Below are 15,174 nucleotides of genomic sequence, written 5' to 3'. Positions count from 1 at the left end.
TTAACAATAGCCAGAAGCCTCGAATCATTGAGTGACAGTCTCAACACTTTAAGGCATGCTTTCCAATGGAAAAGCACCAGTGCACCAGGATATGAATTTGTGTGGACATTATGAGCTGGAATTATACCACGTGACACTCTATTATGGGCATAAGGACCAACAATGTTGGAGGCCTTTGTAAATGCAAATATGGAAATGTCTCCATTCCATATGATGTCTATCCACATAGAATCATAGTCATGCAGCGTGGAAACAGGCCCTCCAGCCTAACTTTCCCACAAGGACCAACATGCCCCATCTACACTGGTCCCACCTGACTGTGAATGGCCCAAATCCCTTTAAATCTATCCTATCCATGTACCTGTCTATAGGTTTCTTGAACATTTGCGATTGTACATGCCTCAACTATCTCCTCCGGCAGCTCGTTCCATGCACCCACCCACTGTGTTTAAAAAAAATTCCCATCAGGTTCCTATTCAATCTTTTCCCCCCCTCACCTTAAACCTGGTTCTCATTTCCCCTACTCTGGGCATATTAATTAGGAAAGGAGACGGTTTCAGCTCGTCGAGTCTATGCTGGCTCTCGAACCAACTGGACCCTGAGTTCCTTTTAGTGTAACCTAATCTCTGTCCATCATATTCCCGTCAGTTAACCCCAAATTCAACAGCTCACCTACACAATGCAGTTGTCAATTAACTTATTGACCCACGTGTGTTTAACATGTGTTTAACAAACCAATTGGAGGAAATCCACAGGGGAGAACCGGCAAACCCCACACTACCAGTACCTGCCAGACATGTGCGGGCCACTAGAGCTATGAGGCAGCAGCTCAAACAGAATCCCATATTGCTACCCGCTGACATTCTTCAGAAGGACAGCCGGGCTGGTTAAGTCATAGAGATCAGGATAACACGGCTTAACATGCAGTTACTCTGGGCTGAAGCTGATTAGGTAAATAGTAGAAATACACTTCTGATTGTTGAGTTAATTCATGCAGGACTGGTCAAATGGGCTACAGATGGTTATCTGTAGGTTACTGTTTGCTCTCATCTAAAATCTACTTTAACTCCAACTATTCCCATTAAGCTATAACCTTTATTCCAAATTCACCTTTCCTAATTAATACATCATTGCCCTCCCTATTACAAATCTCTCCCTGTCCTGATTATTGGCTCATTTTATGTGTTACAACAGTGCTATACCTCTTCATTATAAAGTATCTGGAATTCTGAGTTTAAAAAACCTACAGTGTTTGCCCGGAAGGTGGGAAGCTTATCATGGCTGTGCTGTTGTGGCAGAGTGAAAATACAACACTAATAATTCTGCTATCAAGAATTAACACATGTTTATTAACTAAACTGTTCTGCCATCATAATAATTAGTGTTACATCAGGATATCTGCAAATGCATGACAACAACACATTTCTAACCCTTCAATTTCATGGTGTAACTTATTACACATTTCATAAATACTGCTCTTAAAATATTGCTAAATGTGTTACAACAGTGCTACACCTCTTCAATATAAAGTATCTGGAATTCTGAGTTGAAAAAATGGTAACTGGAGATATGATATGTTAATCATATATGTTAGACAAACTTTATCGTATTTTAATTGATTTATAATATATTCTCAACAATTAGGTTTTATTTCTTCTACTCACAAAGGGCCTGGTGTGAAATATAGTTTATTGTACTGCAGTGCTAAATAAGGATTATGATAGTATAGTTGCTGTGGGAATGAGATGCATGTGTTACAACATTAATATTTAAATGGTGCCATCTCACACTGCCGCATTTTGTTTAAAGTTCCGACAGATGGAACTAAAACTACCGAGCGCAAAAGTTATGATTTAAACTGTGTTGATAAAAAGGTAATAATGCTGCTTGTTTCCCTGATAAGAGAATGGATTTATGGATTTCAATCATTGTATTATATTTTATAAGTTGTGACATAGAGATTTCATCATACCATTCATGAGATGCCATCAGCAGACTGACTGAAAATATATCAGGGAAACTAGCTCTTTGGCCTACCGAGTCCACGCTGAACATCGATTAATTGTTCACACCAGTTTCACATCCCACTTTTACATCCACTTCCTATGCATCTGGGGCAATTTACAGAGGCCGATTAACCAAATGACCCTCGCATCTTTGAGATGTGGGAGGAAAATGGAGCACCAGGAAGCAACACAGGCAATCACAGGGAGAATGTGCAAACTCTGTATAGACAACACTCAAGGTCAGGATCAATCTTGGTTCTCTGATGCTGTGAGGTAGCAGCTCTACCATCTGAACCACTGTGAATGTAAACCCTCAGAATAAAATGAAAAAGAACCGCAGATAATGTCTATGCTATGTGTCCCGGAGAGTTGAGCGATCGGTGGGAGTGTCCCGTGGAGCCGCGCGGGCCCGATCCAACCGCCGAACAACCGTGCCGCTGATGACTGGAGCAACGACCGATGACCTAGCAGGCCTGACTCACCCCACAGGTCTCCCAGAGAACTGCGGAGAAGCCGGGTTGCTGAGGCCTGCGGCGGCAGTGAAGGGAGCCTCGGCAATGGCAGCGGGAACCTCGGTGGCAGTTTGAAGCTCAATGGCAACGGGATCCTCAGTGGTGGTGGGGCTTCATTGGCAACGGAGCATCGACGGCCACAGCGGGAACCTCAGTGTTGGTGCAACGTGAGGGGGGGATGAGTCTGCGTTTGTTTGTTTGTTTGTTTGTTCGTTTGTTCCGGTGTAGGCGCTGTGCACACGGCAGCCAGACAACACTAGCTTGTCTTTTTCTTTTTTCTTCACTTTTAATTTCAGGTTTTTGTGTACCTTGTGCGTTGTGACTGTGGGCAGACCAATTTCCCTCGGGAGATGAATAAAGTTTATTGTATCATATCGTAAATAGTTATGGACACCTCTTGACTTTTAATTCCACCACACATGAAGCTAGGATGAAACTACCATGCTCGATGTTGATGCATGGCAAAACAGTAGTAAAAAAAGCTCATCATATTTTTAATTATGTGTTAGGCATTTAAAATGAGTGAAAATATTTTCAAGTCTTCTTCATGCGTTTGAGGCAGCAGAGTGTGATGCCATTCGTTTCGACATCTGTAGGTGGCCGCCCTAAAAAGGGCGCATGCTTTGGGTTGGCGCTAAGCTGCGGCGCTGCTGCTGTCTCTGTTTGTTATCATTCGCCTGACTGAGGTCAGTTGACAGGGTTGACAACATGAGCCCCAATATTTTCAAGTGACATAATGTGACTCAGTCTGTAAACAATGTTTTTGAAAATGCTTTCTAGGCCCCTTTACATTTATAAATAATATGTTAATTGTGTATGATATCGTTAAAATCCTTATTAAAAGTATTAAGCTAGCCCACTTTGTTTTCAGTGCAACTTCTTTAACGTTGCTGATTAATATCTCAAGCTTGGAGTTTGAAAGTATTTACATGCCTGCTCTATTCAGTTGAAATGGTAGCTTAAAATCCAGAGTTCAAAAGAATGTTTGAACGAAGTTCAAAGTGGTTCACTTCAATAAGTGATTAAGAAAAATTGTGAAAGCTGTTTGGCAGCTTTGCAAATGAGTGTATATAATTTGATGCCCAGATCATTTGAATTTCTGTGAAGTTATCAGCCATGTTGCTCAATTGAAACACTGTTAAGTAAGTCTCTTGCAATTCTGCCCTTCTATCCACACCCTACACATAGCTAACAGCGGAGAGTGTGAGGGAACATGGTGGTGATTAAAATAAGGCTGTTTCATCCTAGTAAAGACAGGTAGGTGATGTGGTATCCTTAATATTCATGCATTGTAACCTGAAGAAATCTTCACCCTCAGTCTGAAGATGAGTTCTGGCCCATTACGGTCCTTATCCACATTCTCTAGGGATGCTGCCTGACCTGCTGAGTTACTCCAGCATTTTGTGTCTTCACCCTTGCAACATCACCTTAATGAAATATCAAGGAAGTCCAAGACTAACCGGTGTGATGTGGACACCTGGAGTGAGGCTTGGAAGTTCAGTTTCAGGTTAAAATCTCTCTGGATATACTAGCCTACTGTCTATTTTCCCACCCACTCTTTTCCCACTCACCATCAACTATAATAAAATCAGGCCTGTGACCAGAATGGGTATTTTTAAACTTTTTACAAGTATGAAGATGGGTTATGTAGATGTACGATGTGTTCAATTTATTTAGGATTTGTAAATTCAGATGCAGCTCAGAAGTCATACTCAATAAGTGTAATTAGGTCATTATTTTATTGGAATTCACAAAGCTATATACTAAAGGCTAGAAATTCCACGGTGCAATTATTGCTGTGTGCATCATTAGCCTGTTTATTTTAAATCGGTTAATGCATCTTTAATATTACTCGCAGGGCCACTTAAGGAATTTCTGCATAATCTTCACTAACCTCGAATGTGACTTGATGGTCAGTACATCATGCTCAACTTCACACCATTGGATGATTGGCAGACAGCTCTGATTTAACTGGTGTTTGGAATATGAGACCGAGGGAATTCAGTAATTTGACAGAATGATTGGATTTAAATGATACACATTGCTTCTCCTAAATGTTACTGCTGACACCACGAAATATTGCTTAAAGGAAAATGCAACAAAGCATTTTTCAAGCAAGTATGGTCGCTTCAAAATTTGACATGCTGCCCCTCCCAGGAGCAGAGAAATCAGAGAGGGGTTTTGGTGCATAAATCTTTTTACCAGGACACACAGATATTCTATCTGATATCTGTAATATTTTCAGTTCAATATAATTTGGTTTCAGTATTTGTGACTGTAATTTGAACGAACAACCTGGCAAAGGCTGGTCTACCTTATGCCATTTAACCACAATCTCCACAACTTGCTGTCTCTGAACAAAGGATATTGTTTGACAGCAGTTCCATGAACATCATAGTCACTGCATCAACCATGTAACCTTCTGTTTCAACTGTGACCATGCCTCTGTTATCTGCACAGAGACCAGACATCGCAGAGTGGGTGGGGTAGCATGTTATAAGTGACCACACCAAAATATAGAGTGCAACTGAAATAATTGGGCATGGACAATGAATGGATGAAGCTCAAGAATATATTTCCAGTTTAATTCTCCAAGATTCCCCAGAGATTCATCGAAAAAATTGTGAAACAGAACAAATAGGTCTATGTGATCAATGGCCAGCATTAAATCCCCAAACCTCTGCCCTTTTTGCTTGTTTCAATCTGAGAGTATCAGGAAGCATGCAAATCACGAATAGAAGGATATGAAGAAAGCAGATAATGTCCCCCAGAGGTTCTTCAACAGATACATTACCACTCTCCCCCTCTCCCACCAGGCAAGTGGCGCAGAAGTGTGAAAATGCACACCTCCAAATTTGGAGACAGTTTCTTCCCAGCTGTTATCAGGCAACTGAACCAACCAAACATCAATGAGTGAGTGGTCCTGATCTACCTCCATGGACACCCACTGGCTATCTTTAATTGGACTTTACTGGACTTTATCTTGCACTAAACGTTATTCCCTTTATCCTGTATCGGTACACTGTGCATGGCTTGATTGTAATCATGTATAGTCTTTCCGCTTACAGGATAGCTTGCAACAAAAATGCATTTCAGTGTACCTCAGTACATGTGACAAACTAAATTAAACTAAACTAAACAACTACACAATTGTCTCATGCTCCAGCTTGGAGTTCTCCCACTGACCTGACCACTACTCTTAAGCGAAGAGCTAAAGCAGATCTTCGGGTTGTTATTAATTGCTATCTGTGGGACCTGCCATGAGCAATGGTTTTTCAACATCGCAACAGTGACAACTTTTCAATATATTTTGTTGGCTGTGATCTGCTTTGTAACGTCCTGATGTGATGAAAGATGCCATGTAAATGCAGGGCTTAGTTTGAATAAATAAACTTGTGTAACACACAAAAAACAATGATTTATTTTTTATTTTATATTTTTGCTCTACATGTTTGCTGGAAGAGAGCGGGTGGCCTTCTGAGCAATACCTCATTACTGCTCCATGAGAAGTTTATACCAAATGAATTACATTATGTGATTCTGATCAATGGCCAGATTTTGCCTAAACTATGTATCCTGCAAATGTTAGTGACTGTGATCAGAATTTGCAAAATCTGGTGGCTAACTGGAAGTTCACCAGTGGAATGTGCTATATTTGCATGAGTTGGTTCACCTTGATCTATTTGTAGGGATAGAGAGATGCTTATGGCAGTATTGTGCCAGAAGGACTGAATTGTAGATGCATTGCTTTCTAAGTCCCTACAATATGATGTATTTTAGACAAGAAAATTGTGCTCTGATTGTTGCAGGTTGTTGAGAATTAACTTCTCAGTTGATGTCTGGTAAGGGTTATAATATTTCCTTTTTTTTTAACTCAATCACCAAGCTCATTGGATGAAGGAGTATTTGAACAAAAACAAAATTGCACTAGTATGTAGTAGCAATGCCTGTACAATTCTTCCCACAAAGATGCCTTTGTCCTGAGCCTTGTGCGACAGTTTATATCTTGAGAGAAATACTGCTATGTTCTGTTTTGCACAGTATTCATTTTTCATATTATTTCTAACCAGGCTTTAGCAATAAACATCTAAATGACTGTCCCAAGATAATTCACTAAAATACATTTGCAGTCTGCCAAAACGTTATCTCCAGGAACATAAATTCCAGACTGATGGTTCTTTTGCTGCTGGTGATTATCTTAATATCTCCCTTATTAACTGAGCTGAAAAGAAATACTCTATATAAATGAGACCTTTTTGAGTTGAAAGCAAAATTCACAGTTAACTATCACTTCTTAGCTTTTCTGCACACGCACACACGGTACTATTTTTTTATGAAAGTATCTGTCATAAAACAAATATGTGCAACCAACAATCAGACATGTTAAATGTCTCTGATCATTTTTCATGAGCAACATTTGGCATTTTGTTCATATTGCTAAATTATAATTGAAATGTAGTCATTGACATCAGCTATTAATAGAGTCATGAATTTATAGAGATACAGCATGAAATCAGGCCCTGTAGACCACTCAGGTCATGCCCACCATCCAGCCTCCATCTTTACATTCTTACCCTAACCTTTATTATTCACCCCACATTCCCTTCAATATACCCCCGACTGAGATTCTACACTCATCTCCGGACTAGGGACACTTTTACATTAGCCAATTAACCTACCAACCTGTGTTTATATATTTAGTTTATAGATACAGCATTGAAACAGGCCCTCTTACCATTAAGTCAATGTCGACTAGCAATCACCCATACACTAGTTCTATCCTAGCAATCACCCATACACTAGTTCTATCCTACACACATAGGGACAATTTTACAGAAGCCAATTAACCTACAACTCTTTGGAATGTGGGAGGAAAACAGATCACCCAGAGAAAACCAACCCGGTCACAGGGAGAATGTACAAACTCCGTACAGATAGCACCCATAGTCAGGCTCGAACCCAGATCTCTGGCGCTGTAATGGAGCAACTCTACCATTGCACCACTGTGCGATTGTGGGAGGAGAGCAAAGCACTTGGAGGAAATCCATATGGTCACAGGGAGAATGTGCAAACTTCAAGCAGGTAGCATCAAAGGCCAGGATTAAACTTGGGTTGCAGGAGCTGTAAGTCACAAGATGTACAATCTGTGCAAATGTGCCACCGCTATCAAAATCCATCCGTATTCTTTTCTGGGTCTCCCAATTATTGCCCGCCTTATGAGAAATTCTAATGCACATGAGGACATATGTGCACATAAAGCTACTGCCTTCACAATATTTAATCGTGGGCCATGCGTTTTTGCAGTCATTGTATTGAGGTACTGTAAATCCTATCCTTTGAGACACATTAATGTTTTCCAACAAGTTTCACAAGATACCAGCTGGCAGTAATATGTCCACCTGCCCTGATTAACTCTAGTCTCATCTGGTGGCACTAAGGTCAGGTCTGGTGCCTTTACTGCTTCATCAGTTCAACTAACATCACAGACAAAAACACTGATCATTGATCTTTCTAGTCTGTATGACAGTTCAATATCTGACACTTCCTTTGATCACAGTACCTTTGGGGGTTAGCTATATCCTGCTTCTCACATGCAGGCTAAGCTTTAGTCAGGGGAAAATAAATCACTAATTAGAAAAACAAAACAGCCACTCTTTGAAGGAGAGCAGGAAATGTCCCTCTGGTTCTGTGCCCCTTGACGAACTCACTGAAATAGATAATGTGGCTTTCATCATGTCGTTGTTTTTATGGACTTTACAGACTTACAGAATGAGTTAAGTTAAAAAAAAAATACTGGAGTTCTATTTGGAAATTATTGCTTGTGTAAGATCATTACCAATAAATGACAGGGTCGGTACATCGGCTGTAAGGAAGGTAAATGCAATGTTGGCATTCAGTTTGAGAGGATTAGAATGTAAAAGCAAGGATGTAACACTGAGGTTACCAAAGCACTGGCCAAACTACATTTGGAATATTATGAGCAGTTTTTGGTCCCAATCTGAGATAGGATGTGCTGACATTGGAGGATGTTTCTAGTACTGGGAGAGTCTAGGATCAGAGGGTACAGCCTCAGAATAAAAGGACGGCCCTTTGGATGGAGATGAGGAAGAATTTTTTTAGCAGAGGGTGATGAGTCTGTGAAATTCATTGCCACAGACGGCTGTGGAGGCCAGTGTTGGGTATCTTTAAAGTGGAGATTTATAGGTTCCCGATGAGTCAGGGTATCATGCATATAGACAGAAGGCAGCAGAATGGGGTTGAGAGGGAAAGTAGATCAGTCATGATCGAATGGTGGAGCAGTTTTGATGGGCCAAATGGCCTAATTCTGCACCTTTGTCTTATGAACCTGATGTGGCCAATTCAATCATTATTTTTGCTGGCACACAAGAATATAATCAGCACTTCACTATTCCTTTTTAAACAGACGAATAAAATCTGAAATATAACAAAGTTTAATCTGCAAATTGGGCTTACAGATACCACTTTGACATTCTCTGTGGTTTTCACTGTGTACATTAAACGGGGGAGGGAAGAATACCATATGGAGTTGTGATTGTTTCCATGAGACGGCATGAATATGGAAATATATTTTTATTTTCACAGTTTTCGAACATGGAAAGTCATGAATTATGGAAAATAAATGATTAATTATCTCAGGTCTGCATTACTAACAAGCAGCACAGGTGAGACATAACACACAGAGTAGGTTTCCGATTGAACATTTTCAAATTCCTTGATATATTCAATTTTTTTTAAAGTTGAAATTAATTTGCGGTAAACTTTTGGCTTTGAATAAATGACACACTGACTGTACCTTGAAATGTAGTTATAAAATATATTTTCTTCTGTGGGCAAATGTGATCCTTCCTTCCAAGATCACTGCACTTACAGCGTGGATGCCAGATTTTTTTTTTAAAGCGTGAATGTTAAATGATGATCAGGAGCTGAAATCTGGAACAGTTCTTTCCCATTGCAACCGGCTAACAAAGCCCATGATACATCCCCACCACTCACCCATTGTTGCAGTTCGAATAGCAAACACTACAAGTTAATGAGGTAGAGCTGAGCTGCTCACTATTGTTCACTCATTGAACTATCTGGAAAGTTGATTGATACAATTATTTGAGAATTTGTCCCCCTTTGTCACCCCTTTGTCTCCTTTTCATCTCTCGCCGTTGTTCACTTATCTGCCAATCGAAAGTGCCCCTGACCTGTACCGCTTATCGCTTCCCAGGCTTTGTCTCACCCCCAACCTCTTTTCCAGCTTGCACTATCCTAATTAAACGTCACCTTTCCATGTCCTCCAATGATGCCGACTGTCCTGCTGAGCTACTTCAGCAATTTGTGTTCTATGCAAGAGTCAGCATCTGCAGTTCCTTGTGTATCTTTTGCGATTTTGACTTCCATGGAATTCCTCAGATAGAAACATAGAAAATAGAACATGGAATACCTCAGATGTTATAAAGAATGGATAACTTGCACAATTGGGTTAAATTCATTTATATACGTTCTGCTGCACTTTTACCTTTTGGATGAAACATTAAACTGAGACCTTACCTATGTTCTTAAATGGGCATAATTGGTCCCTCAGTTTGTAAAGGAAAGATAGTTTGGTCCGCAAGTGCTTCTTGATCACCATTAATATTGGTCTTGATATTTGTTTATTATTATCTTGTGTACCGAGAAACAGTGAAAAACTTTGTTTGCAGGCTTCCGGGTCAAATCATACTGCAGCTGAGCACACTCATGCCATAAACAAGTACAACAGGTAGTGCAAAGAGAAAAATAACCAGAGTGCAGAATATAGTGCTACACTGTTATTGTAACAGTCACAGAAAAAGTGCAGATAAAAAAGTGCAAGGACAGCAACAAGGTAGGTTGGGAGATTGCGACTGCAACCGTAGCTTATGTGAGGTCCGTTCAGTGGTCTGACAACAGCACAACCATTCTGCCATTCTGTGGGAGATCATTACAAACAAATTATCTGTGGTGTTTGGCAAAATGTGCAATGTAAGAGCATTTATTTGGATATGAAGTACTTTGGGACATATTAGCAGTAAAATGCTCTGGCTTCCTTGTCTTTCTACTCTGACTGGTGTTGTTGACTCTCAATATGGGGATTCAGTTATTGGTTCAGTACTTCCCTACAACTGTTTGGGGAATCTCATATTTCCATACCACTTTTACATTTCTCATCCATTCCCTTTGTATTTCTGTGGCCTTTACACTAAATGAAAATAATACGGCAGAATAATACGGCAGAATGTTATCAACAAGAATCGCAATCGTGCAGGGAGACTGAGATTTTCCAGAAAGGTTTAAATAATATTTTTGATGAAAAGTGTAAGAAGGGGCTGGTTTAAACCGAAGATAGACACAAAATGCGGAAGTAACTAAGCCGGCCAGGTAGTATCTCATGAGAGAACGAATAGGTGACGTTTCGAGTTGAGACCCTTCTTCAGACTGAGAGTCAGGGGAGAGGTAAACTAGAGGTATGAAAAGGTACAGAGCAAATCACTGCTGGCACTGTTGACTCAAGAAAGATGGAGCCCACAATGGTCTATTGTTGGCTGTTGAAGAGGTGATAATCAAGGGATACAAACAGTGAAACTAGCAAAATGACTAGGGTTGGGGATGGATGGAGAAGAAATGCAAGAGCTACTTGAAATGAGAGAAATCAAAATTCATACCGCTGGGTTGTAAACTGCCCAAGCGAAATATGAGGAGCTCTCCTCCAATATGTGTGCTGCCGCACTCTAACAGTGAGAGAGGCCCAGGACAGATAGGTCAGTATGGGAATCAAGTCAAGTATCAAGTATCCTTTATTGTCATTCAGACTCTTCAGTCTGAACGAAATGTTGTGCCTTGCAGTCATAACATAGAATAAATAACAAAACACACAATAAACACAGATTTAACATCCACCACAGTGAGTCAACCAGGCCCTCCTCACTGTGATGAAGGCAAAAGTCTTAAAGTCCTTGTCTCTTCCCTCCTTATTCTCCCTCTGCGTTGAGGCGATCCAAGCTTCCGATGTTGTGACCCCACCGGGTGATGGTAGGTAAATCCCGCGGCTGAATCCGAGCTCCGCGAATGGGCCAGTTCAAACTCCGCAGCCCGAGGCGGTCTAAGCTGCCGAAGCTGCCACCCTCCAGTCCAGCGGATGAAGCTGTTGTTGCGGGAGCTCCGGAGAATAGGTCACCAACCTGCGACCTGCGAGCTCTCGATGTTGTTGTCCACTGGGCCCGCGGCCGAGCCTCCGAGGCTCCGAAGTCGGGTCGCCGCTGCCGCAACGCCGCCACAGCCCCGAAGTCAGCCAGCCTTGCGTTGGTAAGTCCTGGCTGGCTCTGCCTCCGGAGCCTCGAGGTCGGTCCCAGTTGGAGGCCGCCAGCTCCGCCATTAGGCCTCAGTGCAGACGGAGACGGAGATGGAGACGGGGGATACGACAAGAAAAGGTCACATCCCCCCGAAGGAAGAGACTAAAACAAGTTTCTCCCACCCCCTCCCCACCCCACACATACACAACTAAAATAAACTGAACTAAACTGTAACAACGGGACAAGAAACAAAAAAAAAGAAAAAAAAAAACGGACTGCAGGTGAGCCGCAGCTGCTAAGGCAGCGCCGCCACTTCCGGAATAAGAAGGGGAGTTGAAATGTTTGGTGACGTAGGCCAAGGCAGACTGAGTGTAGGTGTTCAGTGAAATGATCGGCCAGTTTGCACTGGGTCTCGCCGATATGTAGGAGTATTTTATGTGATTCAGTTTGATGGGTTTTGTAGAGGTTCATTAAAGTTACGCATATACATGTGTGTAATATGCACATCTGTCTCTTGCTAATGAAGAACAGTGCTTTGCTCATACACCAGCCTATTGCACACTCTTGCACACACGCCTCCTTGAATTAGAAACACAGCAAATATGTGCAGGAGTAGGCCAATCAGCCCTTCGAGCCAGCACAGCCATTTCAATCATGGCTAATCATCCAAAATCAGTACCCCGTTCCTGCATTCTCCCCATATCCCTTGATTACATTAGCCCTATCTAACTTTGTCTTGAATGCTTCTCTTGAATTTTACCTCAAAATTTACAAATTCCCACAAATACGACTCTAGCCTTCATCTGCTCCAGACTGCAGATAATAAACAACAGAAACTACGGTGCAGATCATGTAGTTTAGTTTAGTTTATTATTGTCATGTGTACAGAGTAACAGTGCAAAGCTTTTGTTGCGTGCTATCCACTCAATAAAACAACTATACATGATTACAATCAAGCAATCCACATTGTACAGATACAGGATAAAGGGTATGACATTTAGTGCAAGATAAGGTAGATGGTAGTTCAGTACTGCAATCTAGTTGGTGAGAGCTTGGTTCAGATGCCTGATAACGGCTGGGAAGAAACTGTTCCTGACTTTGAAGGTATGTGTTCTCAAACTTCTGCATCCTTTGCCTGATGGGAGAGGGGAAAAGAGGGAGTGACCGGGGTGAGACTGGCCCTTGATTATGCTGGTGGCCTTGCTGAGGCAGCATGACATTTGGACAGAGTCCATGGAAGGAATATTAGTTTGCATGATGGTCTGGGCTAAATCCACAGTTCACTGCAAATTCTTGCAGTCTTGGATGGAGCTGTTCCCAAGCCATGCTGTGATGCATCCCAATAAAATGCTTTCTGTGGCACATCTGTAAAAGTTGTTGAGGGTTGTTGGGGACATGCCGAACTATCTAAGCGTCCTGAGGAAGTAGAGGCATTGGTGTGCTTTCTTGGTCTTATCTTTGATGTGGATGGTCCAGGACAAATTACTGATGAATTTTATTACTAAGAACTTGAAGCATTTGACCATCTCTACTTCGGCATCTTTAAAGCCTTTGCAAGTAAATGCATTTATAAATTAGTTTTATGTCAGTGCAAGAGAATACTGAATAGGCTGTGGATAGAGACACGATTGTCCTCATCCTGTTGTCTCATTCAACCATTCTGAGTAGCAGTCTGTAGTTCTACACGTTTAGACAATAGACATTAGACAATAGGTGCAGGAGTAGGCCATTGGTACCTTCGAGCCAGCACCGCCATTCAATGTGATCATGGCTGATCATCTCCAATCAGTACCCCGTTCCTGCCTTCTCCTCATATCCCCTGACTCCGCTATTTTTAAGAGCCCTATCTAGCTCTCTCTTGAAAGCATCCAGAGAACCCGCCTCCACCTGAGGCAGAGAATTCCACAGACTCACTACTCTCTGTGAGAAAAAGTGTTTCCTCGTCTCCGTTCTAAATGGCTTTCTCCTTATTCTTAAACTGTGGCTCCTGGTTCTGGACTCCCCCAACATCGGGAACATGTTTCCTGCCTCTAGCGTGTCCAAACCCTTAACAATCTATGTTTCAATGAGATCCCATCTCATCCTTCTGAACTCCAGACTGTGCAAGCCCAGCTGCTCCATTCTCTCAGCATATGACAGTCCCGCCATCTCGGGAATTAACCTTGTAAACCTAAGCTGCACTCCCTCAATAGCAAGAATTTTCTTCCTCAAATTAGGGGACCAACACTGCACACAATAATCCAGGTGTGGTCTCACTAGGGCTCTGTACAACTGCAGAAGGACCTCTTTGCTCCTATATTCAAATCCTCTTGTTATAAAGGCCAACATGCCATTCGCTTTCTTCACCGCCTGCTGTACCTGCTTGCTTACTTTCGTAGAATGATGTACAAGGACCCCCAGATCACGTTTTACTTCCCCTTTTCCCAACTTGACGCCATTTAGATAGTAAACTGCCTTCCTGTTTTTGCTACCAATGTGGATAACCTCACATTTATCTGCATTAAAGTTCATCTGCCATGCATTTGCCCACTCCTCCTACCTGTCCAAGTCACCTTGCATTCTAATAGCATCCTCCTCACAGTTCACACTGCAACTCAGCTTTGTTTAAGCCTTTGCGTTTGGCTGACATCTCACAGTATTGAGGGAGTGCCATCTTTAGAATGAAACATTAAAGGAAGGTCCTTTTGGGACTATACCGTAATGTAAAATATCCTTTAATATCCTCCAGAAAAGAGGCCTTTACCATTTGTTCTGCTCAATATCTTTCTCTCAATTCACACAGTTAAAATAAATTCTCTGGATGTTGTCAAGTTTATGGTGTGAAAGCTTGCTGTGCACAAATGACTGCCCATTTCATACATTTCAATACTCACTATACTTAAAAACAGGAATTAATTGGCTGCAAAGTGCTTTTGGACATCTTGAAGTTATACAATGAAAGATAAAAAAAATACAAGTCTCTTCTTCAAAGAGGAACTATTGCGCTGATGACGTGTTTGCATTCTGTCATACTTTTCTTTTAAAATAATATTCATGGTTTTATTATCATATGTTTACTGTCTGTAAGCTAAGTGCTGTTTAAAAGATTCAGTAGATTTATTGGGTAACAATGAGCTTCATACCTTTTCAAGAAGTTATTTACATAAAACAGTAAAATTGTAAGTCTGCTACAGGTAGTTTGTTAATTCTGCGGTGAGACAAGAGCTTTCCACTGATCATGTTTCACATGTTAAATTAGTATCATCTGTAGTCATGTTCTAAATAATTCATTAATAAAAATTCTGCAGTGTTGATTGAATCAGAATGCAAACGTTAATCTGGTTTGGAAAATCAAAGTAT

This window comes from Amblyraja radiata, chromosome 1, assembly GCF_010909765.2.
Source record: "Amblyraja radiata isolate CabotCenter1 chromosome 1, sAmbRad1.1.pri, whole genome shotgun sequence".
NCBI classification, from domain to species: Eukaryota; Metazoa; Chordata; class Chondrichthyes; order Rajiformes; family Rajidae; genus Amblyraja; species Amblyraja radiata.
This window is presented reverse-complemented; position numbering follows the sequence as displayed.